This window comes from Prionailurus bengalensis, chromosome B4, assembly GCF_016509475.1.
Source record: "Prionailurus bengalensis isolate Pbe53 chromosome B4, Fcat_Pben_1.1_paternal_pri, whole genome shotgun sequence".
Taxonomy (NCBI): Eukaryota; Metazoa; Chordata; class Mammalia; order Carnivora; family Felidae; genus Prionailurus; species Prionailurus bengalensis.
Window position 1 is genome coordinate 93,251,589 of NC_057358.1, and position 23,272 is coordinate 93,274,860.

Here is a 23,272-nt window from a genome sequence, read left to right on the forward strand (position 1 = left end):
AGATATGCAGGGTAGATAAGCTGTGAACAGCTAATTTTTCACAAATTACAAAAATAAAAATATCAGGTAGCATGAATACAAGGCATTGTCTCATATATCAATACTTCAGTTCCCTAAAATAGACGGGTAGGGAGAAGGATAGGATGGGAAATTAGTGCTTATTTTAATTTGCTTTGAAGCCACTATGGAAGATCAGTTGTCTTCTCTGTTTTTGTGTTTAAGGAAACCATGCTGGAAGCAACTGCATTTGAGGCACAGCATGAAACATCTGTCCTGTTTTGGCTTCTCATTGAGATGTTGGTTCAGCTTTTGCAGGCAGCACCTTGCTGCCTTGAGACAAAAAACATTCCCAGGCTCTTTAAGCTATTATGTAGGGTTTCCATGAGGAACTGAGTGCATTTAAACAGACTCTCCAGCCCACCCAGGAATATAGGTCTGACCCTTAAGGATAGTAAGTCAGGGAGTCAGATCCAAGAAAGGCTGACACTCCCTGTCCAGTTATTTTTAAACCCCAGAGGCTACTTCTGCATGTGATATCACTTATGTAACTTCTCTTTGCAAGGACCCCTATGTGCCCCAGCCCACCCTCCACACCCACCCCGCCCCGTAGCATCAGCACAATGACACATGTGCAGCTCCACCCAGCTGTGAATTTGCCAACAGTTTAAGAATGTGGACGTTGTGTAAATAAACACACAAAAATGAAATTGGCTTTTGTGCAACCAGCTTTCAGAAGTTACATTTTGTTCTTTTAGGTTTAAAATTTCAGTCCAATGGGATAAGAAAATAGCCCAAACTATATTACAAATCCAACTAAGAATTTCCATCACCAGAAATAGCATTATGTTACTTTTGGATAAAAGATTTTTAATTTATACTGCAGCTCCCATGTAAGGATATGACTATTAATCTAGAATAATCTTACTAGTTTCTATATGCTGGATTTATAAATGAGTTTATGATTAAGACCATATATTAAAACTTTTAAATAAATTCTAACAGTAATTAGTGACCATCCATTCTCTAAAAGGTGGACACTAATGGGATTTTGCTTCAAGGAATCTGGCCTATTAAATATGACATTAAAAATTCATCTATTTAAAAAGCTTCAAATGTCAATGAAGGAACAAAGCTGTCAAATGCTAGGAACATTTCATTAGGAAAACAACCTCAAACACTGATGGGATTTGCTGAAGTTGGGGACTCAGACAAGCTTTACCTGCTAGTGAAGCAGCTATTGATATTGTTTACTGATGTTTTTATTGTTTCCCACTAAAAGAGCAGGAAAACAGAAATATGGTGTCCTGAATTGAAATTTCTCCTTTTCTGCAGTTCTACTAGCCCAGTCCTATTATAAATAAAACCTGTATAGAACTAAATTAACATCAGCTTATGGAAAATCATGACATCAATACTATAGTTAATTTGATTAGCATAACTAGGCTAAGAGAAGAATACAATAGATAACATGTATAGTAATTTAGAAGGGTCGTTTTAGCAATTTCTTTTAATCTTCCTACTACTAAGTGTTTTAGTAGGGCTCCTTTTGGCTGCAAGTAAGAGCATGTCCCAATAACAGCAGTATAAAAAATAAGGTGTCCAGGTTCTGTTGCCACATAATAAACCATCCCCAAACTTAGTGACTTAAAAATAACATTTATTTTCCTCCTGAATCTGTAGTTTGGGAAGGACTTGGTAGAGGGAAGCTTGTCTCTTCTCGTTGACATCAGCTAGGGCAGCTTGAAGACTGAGGGCTGGAATCATCTGCAGACTGGTTCACTCACATGTTTGTTCATCCTTGATGGGGAGAGTGAAAGAGCTGGAGCCTGATAACAGCTGAGGCTCCTCAGGCATCACTATCTCAATGTGGTCTCTTACATGGTTTCTCCAGCATGGCAGCTTTGGTGTAGACTGACTTCTGATATGTCAACTCATGGCTCCCAAGTCACACATGAGAAGAGGAATAATAAGGCAGAAACCGTATCACCTTTTATGACCTAACCTGAGAATCATGCAGTATCCCTCCCACTGCATTCTATTTGCTGGAAGCAACTCACTAAGTCTGGCCTATATTCAGGAGAAGGATCTTTTAATGAGAGAAATGTCAAAGAATTTGTAGCCATGTCCTAAGACCACTACATAGGGATTTGCTTTTCATATACAATGCTAGAGGGAGGCAGTTCTGTATAATGTGGGGCTCCATGATATGATAAAAACGAAGGTTTCTTCTATAATTCTACTCTACCATTTTAGTACATTGGTGTATTATCTCAGAGTTGCTGGGTGACTGTTGTAGATTCAGGCATCACAACAATGGTCAAGACCAAAAGAAGTGGAAGGTGTAGTACCAGCAGCTTCTGGCCTCTTTGATCAGGAAATAAAAGATCCTTCCCAGAACCCTCCACTCTAGAATTCCACTTCTGCTGCATTGGCTGGAACTCTGTCAAAAGGCCACCCCTTGCTTCAGAGGAAGTTAAGAACAGTGAATATTTAGCTTCTCCATTCTATTGTAGCAGTAGGGCAGAGAAATCTAGAAATGGGCATTGGGTCAGCCAAGCCATGCTTCTGCCCTGATAAACCTCCATATCAGACCCATAAAATCACAAGTGGGAGGAGTTTCAAAGAGTCCCTTCTCCTCCCTCAGCCGATGTTAACAATGAAATGACCCAAATATGGTTAGCGAAGGGAGACTGCTACAGCTAATGAATGGAATCATTTACAGCTATATATTTGCAAATAGAATCAAAAGCTAGATAGTGAATTCAATGAATCCTTTATACAGTTTAAACAGGAAGCAGAACTAGGTCACCACAGAAACATTTGTCAATAAGATAGGGAGGACGTGGAGGAGAGGAGATCACTGACTTGTGATAAGATGTTAAAATTGCCTAGCACATTACCTTAGGTTCAGAGGCCCAGGGCCCAGAAATAATTTGGGGACAGGGAATAATGAAACTATTAACTTATAGCCCTAACCCAAATTTTATATCTTACTTTATAGAACATTCCTTTTTTTTTTTTTTTAGGCTTCTGTTGTTCACTAGTGAGTAGAAACAGGAAAAATACTCAGTTGATGTATTTTCTTTAACCCATCTGCAACAAATATTCAAATTTAAGCTTTAAAGTTTTACAACATTTAGCTAAAGAAAAAAAATCAAAATTCCTTTCTTTCCTCCCTGTAAGCACAGAGCTCCCCAGGTCTGTTGTCTCATGGTATCATCTCAAACAAGTTAAAGAAATCACACTGCAACAGGCATTTTCTGAACCCTTTACTCATACAAGCATTAGCAAATGACCCCAACAATACCTAAGACTGAAAAATGAGACAACTGGATTTATTGATGCTGATGGTGTAGAGAGCTCTTTCCCAGGCAGATTAACAGACATTCATGAAAACACATGTGCTTGAGGGGAGATATGAGTATGAAAAAAGTATGTGCCAGGGGCACCTGTGTAGGTCAACTGGTTGAGCGTCTGACTCTTGTTTTCGGCTCAGGTCATGATCTCATGGTTTCCTGGGTTCCAGCCCAGCATCTGGCCCATGCTGGCATTGCAGAGCCTGCTTAGGATTCTGTCTCGTGCTCTCTGCCCCTCCCCACTCACACTGTCTCTATCTCTCTCAAAAATAAATTTTAAAATTTAAAAAAAAAAAAAAAACAAGAAAAAAGTATGTGCCCACAGTGAGAATCCCAGTAAATCCCAGGCCACAGTTTGCAGTAAGTATAAGGAAATAAATGAGTGGTTAACTCTCAGAGAAAATGGAATGGGGAATAGGAAAACATTTCCTTTATAATGAAAGAACTCTAACATAAGCAAAGTAAATAATTTCTCCAAACTGATATGGCACATATTAAACAGAAAAAAAAAGTCTAGGAATTCTCAAGCATTCCTGTTTATATTTGGGACAGAAAGTCATGCAGGTCTGCCACAGCAACTTCTGACTCAACGCGTCTCCGGAGGCAAGGGAAACCAAAACAAAAATGAACTATTGGGACCTCATCAAAATAGAAAGCTTCTGCACAGCGAAGGGATCATCAGCAAAACTAAAAGGCAACTGACGGAATGGGAGAAGGTATTTGCAAACAACATATCAGATGAAGGGTTATTATCCAAAATCTATAGAGAACTTACTAAACTCAACACCCAGAAAACAAATAATCCAGTGAAGAAATGGGCAAAAGACATGAATAGACACTTCTCCAAAGAAGACATCCAGATGGCTAACAGAAACATGAAAAAATGCTCAACATCACTCATCAGTAGGGAAATACAAATCAAAGCCATAATGAGATACCACCTTACACCTGTCAGAATGGCTAAAATGAACAACTCAGGCAACAACAGATGTTGGTGAGGATGCGGGGAGAGAGAGGATCTCTTTTGCACTGCTGGTGGGAATGCAAACTGGTACAGCCTCTCTGGAAAACAGTATGGAGGTTCCTCAAAAAATTAAAAACAGAACTACCCTACAACCCAGCAATTGCACTACTAGCTATTTATCCAAGGGATACAGGTATGCTGTTTCAAAGGGACACATGCACCCCAATGTTTATAGCAGCACATACTTTATAGCCAAAGTATGGAAAGAGCCCAAATGTCCATCGATGGATGAATGGATAAAGAAGATGAGGTATATATACATAATGGATTATTGCTGGGCAATCAAAAATAATGAAATCTTGCCATTTGCAACTACGTGGATGGACTAGAGGGTATCATGCTAAGCAAAATTAGTCAGAGAAAGAAAATATCATATGACTTCACTCATATGAGGACTTTAAGAAACAGAACACATGAACAGAAGGGAAGGGAAGCAAAAAGAATATAAAAACAGGGAGGGGGACAAAACATAAGAGATTCTTAAATATGGAGACCAAACAGAGGGTTACTGGAGGAGTTGTGGGAGGGGAGATGGGCTAAATGGGTAAGGGGCATTAAGGAATTCACTCCTGAAATCATTGTAATACTATATGTTAACTAACTTAAATTAAAATTATAAATTATAATTAAAAAATAAATTTTTTTTGTAAATTAAAAATTTTTGTAAATTAAAAAAATAAAAATTAAAGTAAAAAGATATGAAAATACACAAAAAAAAGTCATGTAGGTCTTTGTTCTAAACAACTAATCTGATCTAACATGAAATAGACATTTTTTTAAGGTTTATGCATTTTTCAGAGATAAAGACAGAGCATAAGTGGGGGAGGGCAGAGAGAAGGAGACACAGAATCTGAAGCAGGCTCCACGCTCTGAGCTATCAGCACAGAGCCCAACACAGGGCATGAATTCACAGACCTCAAGATCATGACATGAGCTGAAGTCAGACACTTAACCAACTGAGCCACCCAGGCACCCCGAAATAGACATTTCTTAAACAAAATCATAAAACATATGTATGGGAGTTACCAGTCTTTTTTATCACTTATAAGGTAATATTCTGTTTTCAATGTTTCTATCATCTGTACAATTTTAATTTTTTTTAACGTTTATTTATTTTTGAGACAGAGAGAGACAGAGCATGAACGGGGGAGGGGCAGAGAGAATGGGAGACACAGAATCGGAAGCAGGCTCCAGGCTCTGAGCCATCAGCCCAGAGCCCGATGCGGGGCTCAAACTCACGGACGGTGAGATCGTGACTTGAGCTAAAGTCAGACGTTAACGGACTGAGCCACCCAGGCGCCCCATCATCTGTACAATTTAATTAGGAAGTAAAGAATCAGCTTATAGAGATCATGAGCCCACATGCCTCTTACTCATATTTCAAATTATAATCCTATTGCAATGATTTTTGATCCTCAAAGAGTGCAACAAAATAATAGATTGAACTTTTTCTTGTTAAAAAAAATACCAATTTAGAGACCTACTATAAGATACTTCAGATAGTCTCAAGCCAAGTAGCAAAATTCTAAAGTGCAGAAACTATCATAAACTTACTTTGTAACTCTCAAAAGCTACTGCCAACAGTTCTAGGCCCAGAATAAGTGTTTAGTTCATACTCACAAAATTTCATTGAATGTTCAACATCTCACAAACACACACACACACACACACACACACACACACACATATACACATATATATATATATATATATATTCTTTGTGTATGAAAATATTTCTGAGATCAAACATTTTCCACACTAAGTAGAAATTCCCATTGGGTTGTAAGTGAAAAGATTTATTAGATATTACTCAATTAGGTGACAATATTAATAGCCCCCATTAAACACTAATTTGCTCTTTATTCTGCAAAGACTAACACAGATGTAAAACAGGGGTTGGCCACCCTCAGAACATATGTCTAAGACAACAAGAAAGCTGAGAATAATTTGGAACATGAGCCGGTTGTCCTTTCCATACCTCCCTTTCCACTGCCAATTCTGCCACCGATGGAATTTAGCACTTTCCTATAGCATGTTCAACATCCTCGATGCTAGTAGTTTTGGGGTGTGTGTAGGATATGCACGCGCACCCACACGTTAGATCAATAAGCGTTTGTCAAGTGTCTGCTCCCAGGCATCATGCTGGTGTTACAGATACAGTTGCGAAAGGTGCAGCATTGGGAGTCCGGCTGTCTAAATTCACACCATCTCATCATTCACTAGTTATATGGCCTCAGGCAAGTCCCTTAGCCTCTAAGCCCCCAGCTTCTTTGTCTGCAAAATGAGGGTGCTAATAATGCCTACCTCGTGAATCCCTTGTAAATATTAAATAACTCATACACAGAGCATGGCACCTACTGACTGCAACAAACTTAGCTAGCATCATCATCATTGCATGGTCCCTCAGTCTTTACCCATCAGTAAACTAGAAGGAAAAGACACATACACAGATTATTCCAATTTTTGTGCTAGGGTAAGTGGAACTCATAAGAGAGGCATTTATCTCAACTTGGAATTCAAGAAAGGTCCCTGAGCTGAGAGTTGAAAGATGAGTAGATTTAGCCAGATGAAGAAATGTTCCGGAGAGAAAAGCTTCAGCAAAATCACAGGGAGCATGTTGTGGCAGGAAGTGGATATGGTTTGCTGTTATTAAATGAAGCTCAAGGTGGGGAGTGGTCAAAATGAGGCTCATGAGGAAGGTGAGGACCAGGTCATGAGAAGTCTTATATACCATGTAAACACAACTACATTTCTTTACATAAACCAAATTTCCTAAGCGACGTTATATAAAGTACTGCTATTCATAGATATTTCATGAGATGTTCTTTGACATTCCTCAAAATAATAGCTTCACTATGACTTATGTCTGAAAGAATCCTCACTTTTACCCTCCGTGAGTGATTCACGATGCATACATTAGCATATTGAAGACTCTGAGAAGTCCTGCAACAAAGGGACCTCTTTATCTTATGTTAGCCTGATTTTTTTTAAGTTTATTTATTTATTTTTGAGAGTGAAAGAAAGCATGAGTGGAGGAGGGACAGGGAGAGAGGGAGAGAGAGACTCCCAAGCAGGCTCCACACTGTCAGCACAGAGCCCAATACAGGGCCTGATCCCATGACACGTGAGATCATGACCTGAGCCAAAGTAGGACGCCTAATCGACTGAGCCACCCAGATGCCCCGTCGTGTTAGCCCAATGTTTTTGAAATTGATTTTATTGTAGGACGTTATTTTTACAGAATGCTGGGAGAGGTTTTCCCAGGTTTTAATCAAAGAATGAACTATATAGTTCAGCTTCGTAAAATCCCTCTAGATACAGGGATACATTCAAAAGGAGCACTACTGGAGAGCATGAATGAGATGATGGTGCTCCAGGATGGAGGAGATGGACAGATTCAATAAGTATTCAGGAGGTAAAATCTTTAAGTTTTCCTGATGGAGTGGAGTGAGGGAGACAGCTGGGCAGAATGACCTAGCTTTCTGGCTTGAGCCAAAAGAATAGTAGTGCCACTTACTTCAAAAGGAATACAGAAAAATATGATGCAGGCAAAGGAATGAGGCATGGATCAGGTAAAGAACTTAGCTTTGAGACTTCCCAGTGAAATTATATGTAGTAATTAAGTCAACAAACCATTCATTATTCAGCCCCAATCCAAACCCGGATCATCTGACAAATAATTCCCTGGTCGTCCTAGTCAAAATGTCAAAGTCAATTCAAGGTTTCATAATGTGCTAATTTGAACAGCAGGTTTACCGATAATAAGATCAGAATTTAGTCATATTAAAAAGCTCAGGGTTTTCTTAATGCATTTCCAAAAGTAACCCCACCTCAGGACCTCTGTATTTGCTGTTCCCTCTGCTTCCCGTTCTCTTCCACCTGGCTCTTCCCCTGACTGGCTCCTTTCCACGTTCAGGTCTCAGCTAGAAATGTCACCTCCGTAGGGAACCCTTCTCTGACCACCTCATCTCCTCTGTGATTTATTATCCCAACACCCTGTGTTATTTCCTTCATATGCTTGTCATTAGCTGAAATTATCTTGCTTATTTAGTTGTTTACTCATTATTTTTTGCATCTTCCCTTCTGGATTATAAACTTCATGAGTGCAGGGACGTATGTCTGCCTTATTCATCGCTCCTTCCCCATTTCTAGAACAATGTTTGGCACAGAGTAGCTTCTTGGTAAATTTTATTTTTAATAATTGGATTCATTTTAAAAAACACTAGCACACAGTCTTGGACTTCTGGAAATCTGCTCAAGTTTATGGTTCTGAAAACAAGTAATTTTTTTGCCTAAAATCTCCAAGAGTAAAACAGAATTTTAGATTTAAATGAAAGCTAATTTCAGTATATTTGACTCAGAATTAGCCAAATATACTTAATCCTACTAATTATCCTCTCTCACATACACTCTTTAACCTAGTTATAGTAATATAATAAGGAATTAGACCCTTGATAGAAGTTGCCAAGTGTCATGTTTTTAAATAAAACAAGCCCTCAGGAGTTTGGAAGGGAGCCCAATAGACTCAGAGTTCAAAGCTTCCAGATCCATTTACATGTGGTAGCACTAAGGAAAGGCTATCCTACAGAGTGTTCCTATGGACAACATAGAAAACCAGGTTGTTATTTTTTTTTTTCTAAATTCTTCAGTTACAATCCAGTGAAAATAAAATGCGTAGGAAAAATGTCCAAGGTAATCAATACAGCCTCTTTAAGGGTCAGATGCTTTCAAAACCACAAGGGGAAGGGTATACATTTCTGGTCAGTTCTCTTTCTAGATGGTTTATTCAGCAATTTGGAGATTTTTATGGGGTTATACCAGTATTTTCATTAGTAAATTCTTCTAAGTGGAAGGAAAGGGGGAAAGAGTCCTATACCACTGCCCTACCCAGCACTGCTACAGAGAGCAGTTGCAGAGCAAGTAAAAAGGCTCCGTACCTAGAGCTCCCAAAGACATTGTCCTATTATGGACAGTCTGGAAGGAGAGGAGGGAAGCCGGTGGGTGCTGGGACAGATCAGGGCCCACACAGAACACAAGGTTTGAGGCAGCAGCAAGGATCACTCAGAAAGGGCCACTCTCTTCCCTTGGATCCTTTCATTTCTGCTGCTTTTTCCCTTCTCAAAGTGTAGTCTGCAAAGTCCTGGGGACACTTTCAGGGGACCTGTGAGATCAAAACGACTTTTATAATAATGTTAAAGAAGGATTTGCCTTATTCACTATATGGATTTTTACACTGGTGGTGCCAAAGTAATAGCGGGTCAAACTGCCAGCACGTTAGCACAAGTCAAAGTGGTGTCACCAAACTGTAGCTAATGGTCACGATATTCTCCAATATTCTTCACCACCACAAACTCAAGGGGAGGGGAGAGGTGGAAAGGAGAGGAGAGCAGAAAGAAGGAAGGAAAGGAGGGAGGGAAAGAGGGGGTAAGGGAAGTTAGTTTTACTAAAGAACGTCTTTAGTGGGTGCCTGGGGGGCTCAGTGGTTAAGCATCTGACTCTTGGTTTTGGCTCAGGTTATGATCTCGTGGGTTTGTGAGTTCAAGCCCCAAGTCGGGCTCTGCGCTGATAGCATGGAGGCTACCTGGGATTCTATGTCTCCTCTCTCTCTGCCCCTTCCCAGCCCACACTCTCTCTCTCTCAAGATAAATAAGTAAACATGAAAAACAACTTTTTAAAAAGAATGTCCTTGGTGAAGCATTAAAAATTGTTAGTTTTATTAATTCTCAATACTTCAGTGTAGGTCTTTGTAATATTCTGTGTGACAAACTGGGAAGCACACATGAAGTACTTCTGCTCAGGTAGCACAGTTGTCCCCAAGAAAAATTCTTGTGTTAGTGTTTGAGTTGCAAGCTGAACTAACCATTTTATTTTTTCTTTTCATGAAACCCCATTTTTACTTCAAAGAAAAATTAGTTAAGATTTAGGTATTGGCAGGCACTTTCTTGAAAATGAATAAAGTGAGCCTGTCACTTCAAAGAACATATCTGATAATATGTGTTGTCCAATAACCTCTAAGAAACTACCTGTTGTGGAGATTTGGGGTAGTATTTACAACTATTAAAATACTCCTTACTTTTCCAACTATATATCTCTGCGATGCTAGATTTTCTAAATATACTTCAACAAAAACAACATATACCAGATGGAATGCAGAGGCCAATATAAGAATTTAGCTGTCTTCTATGAAGTCAGATGTTAAAAGGATTTGCAAAAAATCCCAAAAAAAATTTCTTTCTTTGGAAAAATAATTTTTTTTATAAAAAGATGTTATTTATGTCACATGTGATGGGTTTATTATTATTGTTTTCAAATGAACTAATATTTTCTAAACGTCTCAGTTTTGACTTCCAGTACAGTTAATATCCATAGATATAACCCAAAGAAACAAAACCTCTTTGGGAGTCTCAATTATTTTTAAAAGTGCAAAAGAATCCCAAGACCAGAACCTGGTACAATAGCTGGTTATAATAGAAATATGTTACAGAACTATGTAAGAGAAATAGAAAAAAATGTATGATAAAAATATATAACAAAAATGCAAATCATACATTTCGAATAGCATAAATGAGATCATTTTCATTCTACCACAAAAGAGAGTTCCATTATGCAGTTAAAGTAAAAATTCAAGTAGTAGAGCCTGGTTTGCTACCTAGCATGTCCTCAAAATAACCGAAGTGAAGTGATTCTTATTTTAGCCATTCTGACAAGTGTGAGGTGGTATATCTCCTTGTGGTTTTGATTTGCATTTCCCTGATGATGAGCGATCTTTGGACATGGTCATCCCTTGGTCATCTATGGGTCTTCTTTAGAAATGTGACTGTTCATGTCTTCTACCCATTTTTAATTGGATTATTTGGAGTTTTTTGGTGTTGAGTTGGATAAGTTCTTTACACACTTTGGATATTAATCTCTTTTCAGATCTATCATTTGCAAATATCTTCTCCCATTCAGTGGGTTGTCTCATTGTTTTATTGATGGTTTCCTTTGCTGTGAAAAGGCTTTTATTTGGGTATAGTCCCAATAGTTGAATTTTGCTTTTGTTTCCCTTGCCAAAGGAGACATATCTAGAAAAATGTTTCTGCAGCTAATTTCAAAGAGATTACTGCCTATGTTTTCTTCTAGGAATTTTATGGTTTTAAGTCTTACAGTTAGGTCTTTAATCCATTTTGAGTTTATTTTTGTATATGGTATGAGAAACTCGTCCAGTTTCATTCTTTTGCCATGTAGCTATCCAGTTTTCCCATTACCATTTCTTGAAGAGATTGTCTTATTCCCAGAGCATATTCTTGCCTCTTTTGTTGAAGATTAATTGACCATATAATCTTGGGTTTATTGCTGGGCTTTCTACTCTGTTCTATTGATCTACATGTCTATGTATCATACTGTTTTGATTTCTACAGCTTTGCAGTATATCTTGAAATATATCCAGTATAGCCAGAAATCTGGGATTATGATACCACCAGTTTTCAAAGGCCTGAGGGCTTTAAGGAGAATTCAGTTAAATCTGAAGAGGAATATCCCTTGTCGAAAATGAAAGTCTCTCCTGCTTGGGGGAGGAATCAAGGTCTTGGGTCCCCTGTGCCCTGACTTACTCCCTGCCACTGCCCAAAGGACACAGCAGAACCTCAGAGAGATTGGCCATCAATGCACCAAGAGGTGGAACATTAGCCCAGATTCCCAAAATCACAAGAATAGTTCCCATGCACCAATGGTGGCACAAAGTTGGCAGAGAGGAAGCCCTTAAAAAGACCACAGAGGGAGAGACAATGACATCTCAGGAGTAACCTGTGTGGCCAGATAGCTGATGCCTTCCTGGGCCTCTAAGATGTCTCAACTGTGCTTGAGAGTTTGGAATCTTGACTTAGCCTCCAATGGGAAGTCCCAAGAATAAGTTTAATTCCTCACCAGATCTTTGAAATGTGGGGAGAGAGTAAAAGTTAACTACTGAGTTAAAAGTAGATAATTGTGAATATTGTTTGACAATAAAAACAATGAAGTGTTGATAGATGCTATGACATGGACAAACCTTTAAACACATTAGGCTACTTGGCAATGAGAAAGAATGAAATATGGCCTTTTGTAGTAACGTGGATGGAACTGGAGAGTGTTATGCTAAGTGAAATAAGTCATACAGAGAAAGACAGATATCATATGTTTTCACTCTTATGTGGATCCTGAGAAACTTAACAGAAGACCATGGGGGAGGGGAAGGAAAAAAAAAGGGTAGAGAGGGAGGGAGCCAAACCATAGAGACTCTTAAAAACTCAGAATAAACTGAGGGTTGATGGGGGGTGGGAGGGCAGGAAGGGTGGGTGATGGGCATTGGGGAGGGCACCTGTTGGGATGAGCTCTGAGTGTTGTATGGAAACCAATTTGACAATAAATTTCATAATAAAAAAATTTAAAAAAAATAAACACATTAGGCTAAATGAAAAAAAAAATTCACAAGAGGCCAAATATTGTATGATTCCATTTATAGGAAATGTCCAGAATAGGCAATTTATAGATGAAAAGTAGGTCAATGGTTGCTAGGGGACAGAAGGGATAACCACTAAATAGTAGGGTGTTGTGGGGGGAAGGAGAGGGCAGGTGGTAATTAAAATGTTCTAAAATTTATTGTGGTGATAATTTCACAACTCTATGAATACACCAAAAAACACTTAATTTTATACTTTAAATGAGTGAAGTGTATGGTATGTGAATTATTTCTCAACAAAGCTATTACAAAAAATAGTAGATAAATGTGATAACTCTTGCTGACTTGAGTTCTGTCTTGAGGATCATACCCATTTTATGTGTATGATACTTTACAAAGTTATTTTATAAAGTTGTGTCAAGCCGAGGTGCTAACTTCTAAACAGACACATTGTACCAGCTCAGGACCTAATAAGCAAGCCCAAGACACAAGCACTGGGGAAAGGTGCAGCAGAGAGCAGATCATGGGCTCCAGGAACATGTGGTGGCAACAGGTGGTCTAGGCAAGTAGCCTGCACCACCAAGGAACCACTGACACCACCAGGGCACCATCTCGGGGAACACCAAAAATGTGGAAGGGCAGCTAACATCAAGGACATCTTGAGCAGATTGCAAGGCCCCATTTCATGCAAGAGGCCCAGTGGCTGGAGTCCCACCCTGTACATTATTGTAGTGAGGGCTGCAACCCTAGAGAGACTTGGAAAGTTATCCAAGAAGGACCTAAGACAACCAAGCAGGGACCTAATTAGTGATAATAATAACATAGGTATATAATTTATGTCATTTATGTATTAAAATATAAAGTATAAATCAGCTTGGTTCTTCTGTGATAATAAAAATAACAAACACTATTTGCCAGTACTGTTATATGTAGTTTTATTTATAAATTTACTAAATCTTCACAACAACCCTCTGAAATAGCTATTATTATTCTTCTCATTTTAAAGATAAGAAAACTGAGTCACATAAAGATGGAGTAATTTGCCTAAGGTCATTAGTAAGGGCAGAGCTGAGATTAAAACACAGGCAGTAGGTCCCAGGGCCCATCTGAACAATCCTACCATCTGCATTTAGGGTAGAGCCCCACTTGTTGCAGCTGCTTCATCAGGACCAGCAGGGATCATGGTTGATGTTGAATCCCCTTCTGCATTGAACTAAAGATCTTTAAAGCCTTTCCATGGGAGACGGATTGGTCCTGGAGCCTGGGCTGGGTCTGAGCCTACAGTTAGTGGTTAAGGGATGGCCACTCTAGAGAGAAGCCAGATAGGGAGCCAGGCAACTGCTGACACACCTCGTTATCTTTTCATTTTCACCACAACGCTGGGCCTCGTACTATTTCTTTCATTTACTGATGAGAACACTGAGGCTCAAAGAAGCTACACAATTTGGCTGAAGACCCAGAAAGCAATAGATCCAAGACTGGATCCCAGACCTTGTGATTGCAAGGTGGCTTTTGGACTTCTGAAGACAGTATCAACCAGCAAGTGAATTGGGAAATAGGGTGGCAGAATGGTTGCAAACATGCTTGCAGATTAACTCCAGCCATGCCAATTACCCTATGATTTTGACAGAGTCTTAGAACCTTCATCATAAAACAGGTTTAGTGGTAATAATCATGTCTACCTCCTGGAGTTGCTATGGGAATTAAATGAAACACTGTGTATGTGAACATCTATCTGATAGAGCGGAAGCATACAGTAGGTGCTCAATAAGTGGTAGTTGTTTTAGGCAGGCAATCCTCTTATTGTACTGCTGAGTAAAGGCAAACTCTGAGGCAGGCATCCCAGATCCTTCTCCTGAGCAATTTTACCTCTTGACTCAGAAAACATCAGTGCTGGAAGGAACATTAGAATTGACTGGATCTAGATCTCTTTTTTAACAGATGAGAAAATTGAGGGTTAGGGTAGTTACATGAGTTCTCCAAGGTTTTACAGCTAGTTACAAGGAGAGCAAAACCAGATCTTTTATTTGTAACTTAAAGTTTTTTTTTTAATTTTTTTTTCAACGTTTATTTATTTTTGGGACAGAGAGAGACAGAGCATGAACGGGGGAGGGGCAGAGAGAGAGGGAGACACAGAATCGGAAACAGGCTCCAGGCTCTGAGCCATCAGCCCAGAGCCCGACGCGGGGCTCGAACTCCAGGACCGCGAGATCGTGACCTGGCTGAAGACGGACGCTTAACCGACTGCGCCACCCAGGCACCCCTGTAACTTAAAGTTTTAAAAGGCTATTAGGAGGATATTAAGAAGAAGAAGAAGAAGAAGAAGAAGAAGAAGAAGAAGAAGAAGAAGAAGAAGAAGAAGAAAGCTTAAGAAGAAATAAAATTGAGACAACCTCAGGTCACCCTTCAATGAGGGATGCACCTTAGTAGAAAAAGAAGGTCTGTCACACCTGAGAAGAGCAGGATGACTGATAATGCCCTGGTGGAGGCTCTCTCTCACTGTCAGCATGAACACATGAAGGGACACTTCCTGGGAAGTAGCAAGTATTGCTTTCAGATACTCATTCCATATTATCACATCCGTACCCTGCGGTATTGTCTAACCGAACAAAGGAAACTGGACGTTGGTTGATACACAAGAGAAGTTAACAATAGGAAGGGAACCAGTGTCTTGGAAAGCATATGGTAGGTATGTGATTGGTGTTAGTAAAAGGATCGGGGGGGGGGGGGGAGGGAAGAGAAAGAAAGAAATAAAAAGAAAAGAAAAAGTCCTTTTATTTGAGTGGACTGCCTTCACTTGCTAAAGACTAACTAAAAAGTGAATGAAATTAACAAGCAGGTGTTAGGTGAGAATGCAGAATTTTAGAGAAGGTGTATTGAACAGAACAGGGGATAAAGGGCTTTCAGAATGAGGTTTGAGGCAAACAAATGTGTATTTTGCACGTGTGTGTGTGTGTGTGTGTGTGTGTGTGTGTGTGTATATATATATATATATATATATATATATATATTAGCAGAGAGTGCCTGTCTTCTCCCTTTGCAGTTAATTTAAGAGCTGCCCTCCAAAGCAAATTAAATTGTGTCCACTGTGCTATTTACAAGTGTCGAGGGAGGTTCTTGGGCATGATGGGAAATGTGGTGGGAGTATGGCAGGGCAAGGAAGGTAAGGATTAAGGAAAAGAGATTCCAAACTGAAATTGCTGGGTCCACCTGCTATGCATTAATTATACAACAATTATTGTCTGTTTAGAGTCAGTGCTGTATCTTTTAAGAGAAAGAAGTGCATTTGGGACACACTTGACCAATCTACTCACAAAGAAAGAAAAGGTTAGAATTCTGTATGTTTTTCTAACCACGTATATTATTAAAAGAAACTAACAATCCCATTTAATAAAAACACACTGAGTGATTATCAGGCAAAGAGATCAGCCTAGACTTCAAACCACTGTTCTAGTCCTGTTTGTCTGTTATTTTTAAGCCCCCAAGTGATGTTAACTCACAGATTGTTTTACATAGATTTGCATTTCTACTTAAAGAGGCACTTGGTACAAATATGCAAAGGAAAAAGACAGCACCATCAGTTGTGACATCACACACTAACAAGACCAATCCCAAAGACCATCACTCTTCCTGAAGATTCTCCCAATGAGAGAATCACAAATGTTATGGGAAAAGCGAATTGCCCCAAAATTGAAGTGAGAAAGTTGACATAAATTACAGATGATGCAGAATTCCAGTCTAAATATGTACTCGCTCCATGGCAGATGTTACCATTCATTGCCTGCATGCTGGGACTGCCAGTTCTCATATAGAAGATGCTGTAGTTAGGTGCTCTGCTCAGGGGGCACCTGTCTTTTCCTGAGGAGACATTCTTGGGAAAGTCCATTCTTTGGAAAGTTTGTCTTTCTTCTAATCTTGGGATTTTGATGGTCCTTGACCTTTTGTCTTCACAGAACATTTGCAACCTTACTAGCAACCCTCGCTAGCCTTCATCTCTCTCAACTTCTTTCCCAGATATGATTTTAGATTGGTGGGCAACTATTCATGTTTTTCCAGGAGCTTCTGGGTCAACAGGTGTTGCTGGAATTTTGTGGGGTTTGTTTGTTTGTTTCTTTGTTTTGTGGGGTTTTTTTATGTTTGGTTTTTGTCTATTTACACCATTGTCTGGCCCATTTCAGTCATTTTGGGGAACTTTTATTTAAACACGTACCCACAACTTACGAGTACTATTTTCATAATGTTTTTCATTAGTCTGTCCCGTATTTTAGATTGCCTTGACCACATGAATACACACAGAAGTAACTGGAATACATATAATTTCTATATATCTCTGTTAACATGTTGGTGTACCTCTACGAAAAATGTTGTCAGTGCTCTCTTGCTCATTAAGTAATTTAGGTAAGAAATCAATAACAGCTCTCACTCACTAAAGATAAGATTGGAATTGGAGCCTTCATTAACAGGATTAGATTTTACCTCATCCCATTCTTTTCTGGAGCCAAAATGCCTAAGCAGGGAGAACCTCCATTGGTGTCAAGTTTCTGGGGTTTTACAAGGTATAAGAAAGAACCGAGTGGGAAAAACCTTCTCTTGTAAGAAGGAGGACAATTCCAGAGGGAGGGGACATGGGCACAAGTCTATAGGCATTGGAGGGGACAGTAAGAAAAGAAAGGGCAATTGAGGAGAGAGAGATCAACAATTTAGAACTTCTTCCTGGGGTGCCTGGGTGGCTCAGTCAGTTAAGCATCCAACCCTTGATTTCAGCTCAGGTCATGATCTCATGGTTCATGAGATTGAGCCCCACATCAGGCTCAGTGCTGACACGGAACCTGCTTGGGAAACTCTCTCTCCCCCTCTCTCTCTTCCTCCCCCCTGCTCGCTCATTCTCTCTCTCTCTCTCTCTCTCTCTCTCTCTCTCTCTCTCTCTCTCAAACAAATAAATAAATATTAAAAAAGAAAAAAAAGGAACTCCTTCTTTCCAAAGCCTCAATCCTTTGAGTGCTTTCTTCTACTTAGCACACAGCAGGGAAACTTAAGTTTAAATTGCTACTGCCTCTGTTCCTCCTATACTGTGTGGTTCTTACTGAAACATATCTGGTCCTGGGGCCAAAGATCAGGGCAAAAAGGAAAAATCTCCACACTGCAGCCTTTGCTAGAGTGATAAAGGCAGCCCAGGGGCCCTAGTCCTCCAAATAGACCCAACTAGAACAATTCCTCCATCTTTCTTGGTGGAGAAGCTCAGTAAATTAAGCACTTCAGTGATCCATAAATATTGAATTCTTTCCGAATCTGCAAGAATCTTGTCTTTCCTTTACCAGAGGACATGGGATACTAACATGCTGATTCTGAGAATTTCAATATTCGTCAGGTTCCTAGGAGCCATTATGGAAGGGAGGTTTGTTTACCTACTGCTATTCCTTGGGGTTGTGGAATTTTTTCATCCAGGTTTTCTTAAAAACTTCAGGAAATAAAAAGGCTAAGGGAAATATAGGAATGCCTCTGGGACAAACGATCACCCACAAAATGTTCATTTAGGTTACACAAATGAAACGTACTTATAGTATCTTTAATAGTGACTGCACTAGATGTAAGATTAAGTACATAGAGTGAGACGTTGGTTCTCAAATTTTAAGGTGCCTGAAGATCACCTGTGGGACTTGCTAAAAATAAAACTCACAGGGTATACCATCCCCTGAGATTCTGGAGTGGGGCACCCCAAATCCATATTTGCAGGGAGCCCCACAGTGAGCTTGTTGCAAGTGGTCCTAAACCGTCAAAAGACATCAGCTTCTCACAAGAATCTCAGTTTCCACCTTCTCCACTTGCTCTCCTTGCATTCTTTCATTCCACCAGTGACTTCCATGTTCACAAACTGTGCTCTATTCAGTCCTCATCTTGCTTGACCTGTTGACAGTATTTAGCACAGTTGATCACTTTTCCCCCCTTGAAACCCTCTTCACTTGGCTTCTAGGGTTCTAATCTCTCTTGGTTCTCCTTCTCCCTTCCTAGGTACTCTTTGTTAATCTCATTTGCTGACCTTATTTTCCTAATTTCTAAGCCTTGGAGTGCCCAGGGTTTCAATCCACAGGCCTTTCCACTTCTCAGTCTACGCTCATTTCTTCAGTATTTTTATCCAGTCTACTGTTTTCGCATACCCTGTTAATGCTTGGAATTCCCAAATTTATGTTTATAGTCCACTCCACTCTCCGGAGCTCCAGACTTAGATAGCCAGTTGCCAATTCAGCATCTCCACTTGGATGTCTAATCACCATACATTAACGTGTACAAAACCCCTGACTTCTACTTCCTCTCTTAGAGCTTGCTCCTCCATTGGGCGCCTGGGTGCCTCAGTTGTTAAGCATCTGACTTTGGCTTAGGTCATGATCTCACAGTCTGTGGGTTCGAGCCCTGTGTCGGGCTCTGTGCTGACAGCTCAGAGCCTGGAGCCTGCTTCGGATTCTGTGTCTCCTTCTCTCTCTGCCCCTCCCCCAGTCTCTCTCTGTTTCTCTCTCAAAAATAAATAAACATTTAAAAACAAAGTTTTAAAAAAAGATGCAAAACATCATCCCAGTGGCTCCTTTAATAGTGGATCTCACCCAGCTCATCCATCTTATTCAGGATCTCTGAAAGCAAACAACACTCCAGTTGTGAAAGAACCACCTTTAGTTTTCTATATTGTTCCTCTAATTCTGTCTCCTTTCAGCTCTAAGGACTTTGAGTTTATCACAGTTCTTTCAGACCTTTATGAGCTCTGAATTAGATTCTCACTTGGAGAGTCATTCAGAGAAAACCAAAATAGTGCCTCCTGTCACTCTTATTGAATGGCCTCTTAAAGCCCCACTGTCTTCATAACCATTGCCAGACAATAAGATAATCCCGAGAGTGATAGGCGATTATTACCATTTCAAAACCATTGTGGATTTGCCTCTGAAACGAAATCATTGGGTTATATGATCTTCAGTTATTATGGACTTATGGCATTCTCAGGCAGGAAGCAGCATAAGCGGATCATTGCTACAGAACAATGATGTTTAAAACTTTAATATTGGCCAAGCCACAGGAGCAATTTCCCTAACAGGATTGCACCGAGGATAAATGGGATGTCTGACAAGCTACTCTGCTGCATTGATGTTTCTTGAACCTTTCAGGAACTGTGTTTTCGTCACTGCTTTATTCCAAATCTAGCACTGTTCCTGTTACATGAGAGGTCATCAGAGAGCCTTTGTGGATTCGATGGATTCATAAGCAAATGAAAGAGTTATCAGGAGCCCCCAGTGAACGTCTCCCTGTCTTAGAAGCTAACCAACCTGGGGACGGCACCCTGGCTGATTCTTTCCTACATGAATCAGCAGATGGCCTCACTTGCTTTGATGTTTAAACAGACAGCCTTGACTTGCACATCCTGGCCTGACACTTCCTAATAGTGTGGCATTGGTCCCGTCACTTAATCACTCTCAGGCTCAGTTTCCTCATCTGTAAAACTGGTATAATAATATTTACCTCATAAGGCTATTAAAAGCACTAAATTAGCTACCATGTAAAATACCATAGCAGACACACCTAGGCAGCCAATACATGATTGTTAATTAAACCTAGCCCTGTCCTCTATCACTATGAAGAAAAATACCCCATTTTGGCCCGTTCTCTCTTAAGCAATTTTGTTTCTCAAGCCCTAGGTAGGTTGGTCCTTAGTAAGAAGAAACTTATGCACCGGCAAATATTTCCATTATTATGTTTGCTAACTCCTTTTATTTAAATTTTCTTTATTATATACAAAGTGCTCTCAAATACATCATTTCTTCGAGTCTTACAACAACACTGAAAGGCATAAAGAATTAAATTACTTTCATAAGATCACCCAGGGATGATAAAGCTGGATCTCAGACTCAAGTCCAGAACCTTTTCATTATACAGCCTCTAGCAAGCAGAGGCAGGAAAGCCAATAAAAGGGCCCAATACATTTCTCAACCATATCTAGCTTCAAGCAGTATGAGTAACAGAAGATACTGCACAGGCAGCCCCTTCTGGAATCTCAAACCTGTGCCTTTGTAAACTGACAGATCAGTGAGCATCTGTGACCAACAGTGGAAGGGAGCCTTTGAAAGGGTGGTGTCAAGGCTTCTGGTATTCATCTCTGAGTGTGAGCTGGTGGTGCCAGTTGTGGGTCACTCACACCAATAGTTGCTATGGTGACAAATATCTTGAAACTAAGAGGCAGTTCCTTTGTGCACATCACAATCCTGTTTCGCTGGTCCCACAAATACACAGCCCCAAGACACCCGAAGAGGGAATACTCTCTAACCTCTTCCACTTTGTAGCACAGCTAACTAGATCTGGGAAGGAAGAGTAAATTCACAATCATTGACCAACTTCTAAGCGCCAGGCATAAGTAGTCGGTTCAAGCTTATAGGAAGTGGAAAGAGCATGGAGGGGTCTCATGTTACAGAGCCAAATGTGTTATACAATTTAACAAAGCCCTATATGTGTTATCTCATTCAATTTAATCCTCAAAATAATCCCTCCATCCCTTAGTGGACAAGGTGGTACCTTCCCAACATCTAGTCCTTCTTATCTTGATAACCATTCCAATGTCTGTTCAGGTGCAGGCACCTCCTCCACATAGTCCATATAGAGAAGCTGACCTGCTCTGCCACTATGGTGGGACACGGAGATGGGGTGCTTAAACTGATCTCCATAAGCCCATTCTCTGGTCATGGTTCAGGGAAGACATGTGGCCAAAATTGGGTCAGTAAGAAGTTTGCTGGGGGTGTTGAAAAATTTCTTTCTTTCTTTCTTTCTTTCTTTCTTTCTTTCTTTCTTTCTTTTCTTTCTTTCTTCCTTTCTCCTTTTCTTTCATTCTCCCTTTCTCTCTCTCTCTCTCTCTCTCTCTCTCTCTCTCTCTCTTTCCCTCTCTCTCTCCCTCTCTACTTCTCTCTCTCTGTCTCCTCCTGGAAGGTATGGCAAGCTAACATGAAGCCTGGAATTGCCATGGCCATAGGGCGAAGCTGACTCCACCAAAGGCAGGGCAGAGGAATAGGATGAAATCAATTATTTGATGATGTCATTGAATACTGAATTAAACAACCCTAAAGTTTTCTCTACTTCTTAAATTTTCTATGTGGGAGAAAATACACCATTTATTTATTTACCTAGTTTGAGTTGGATGTTCTACTACTTGCTACATAAACAGTCTAAACTACTATAAATTGGTTAGGGTAAGGCTAGGCTGTCATAACAAAGAGACCAAACAATAATGGAGTGACTTAAAGAAGTCAGAGTCCGTTTTTCTCTCCTGTAGTGGGCAGGTGTTCCAAATAGGCAAGCAGCTCTGCTCCACATGTTCATTTACAGACCCCTGTTCTTTCCATGCCATTGCTATGTCATCCCTATGGTCTTGTCCTCCTCTCCATGGTCAAGTTCTAGGTTCAAGCATGTAGGGAGAGAGCATGAAGAGTCATATCCCAGAGCTGAATGTGTCACCCAACACTTCCCACATTCCACTGGCAGGGAATTAGTCCCTTGGCCACATCTAACAGCAGGGGAGACTTGGAATTTTGCTGATAGTCATGTGCTCAGACACATACATGTCTGTTACCACAAAAGGAAGCAAAAATGGATTTTGCTGGATTGCCTGCAATCTTACCGACATTAACCATCATAGAACCCATTTTATAAAGGAGAGAAGTAAGGCTGAGAAAATTTGCCTAAAGTTGCGTAACCAGTAAATGGCAGAGCCAGAATCTGAACCCAAACTTCCAATTCTTACAACCGCTTTCTCCATATGGTCAACTCTTCTTGCTCTCCAATGTATATAGTAATCCCTCTCTACAATTCCATCTCTTAAAATAACATTTACCCACCATTAGCAACATACATGGCATAGGTTGCTAATCCTTGACCTATCAATTGCCTGGCTCCCCACAAAGATAGCTAGCTTCCTCCATAACTCCCAACCATGACTCTATTTTCTGTCCTGTAGAGAGAGAAGCAGGTATTGGGTAGAATCCTCCACATCTGGCATGTAGAAAAAGAGATCTATGTGGTGATAGCCAGTTGGAAAGGTTGTTACCTGACAACTAGAGGAGAAATCAAGAGACAAACTGAGGTCAGAGCAAAGAGAGAAGACTGTGTGGCACCTGGAGGAGCAAGGGAGATGCTGTAAATGGAGGGTCGACATCCAGTGAAGTCAATAATAAAAGAGGCTGAAAGGAAAGATTGAGGTCATTGTACAGATAGGGTGAATTTTGGATTTAATCTGTGTCAGCGCACTCCTCTTGCTAAAAATGTTATTTACTAATTTGAATTGTCAAAAAGCACAAAAGAGGCACAAAGGAAAAAAAGAAAAATTCTCCCTCCCACCCTATCTCCCAGGCACCCAATTTCTCTCCACCAAGGTACTGAATATTATAAATTTCTTAGATATCCTCCTGGACACACACACAAGCAAATACATACATATCTAGTATACGTATTGTT

At 40.0% G+C, this 23,272-nt stretch overlaps 1 long non-coding RNA gene across 1 annotated transcript; it reads right to left on the bottom strand.

Annotated features, from left to right (window-relative positions):
* Positions 1-1,636: 1,636 nt before the first annotated feature.
* Positions 1,637-2,041, bottom strand: LOC122473233. Its single transcript, XR_006294629.1, has 2 exons — positions 1,879-2,041; positions 1,637-1,797 (listed from the first exon to the last, which is right to left on the bottom strand). It is a non-coding gene; the product is annotated as an uncharacterized LOC122473233 (long non-coding RNA).
* Positions 2,042-23,272: the final 21,231 nt, after the last annotated feature.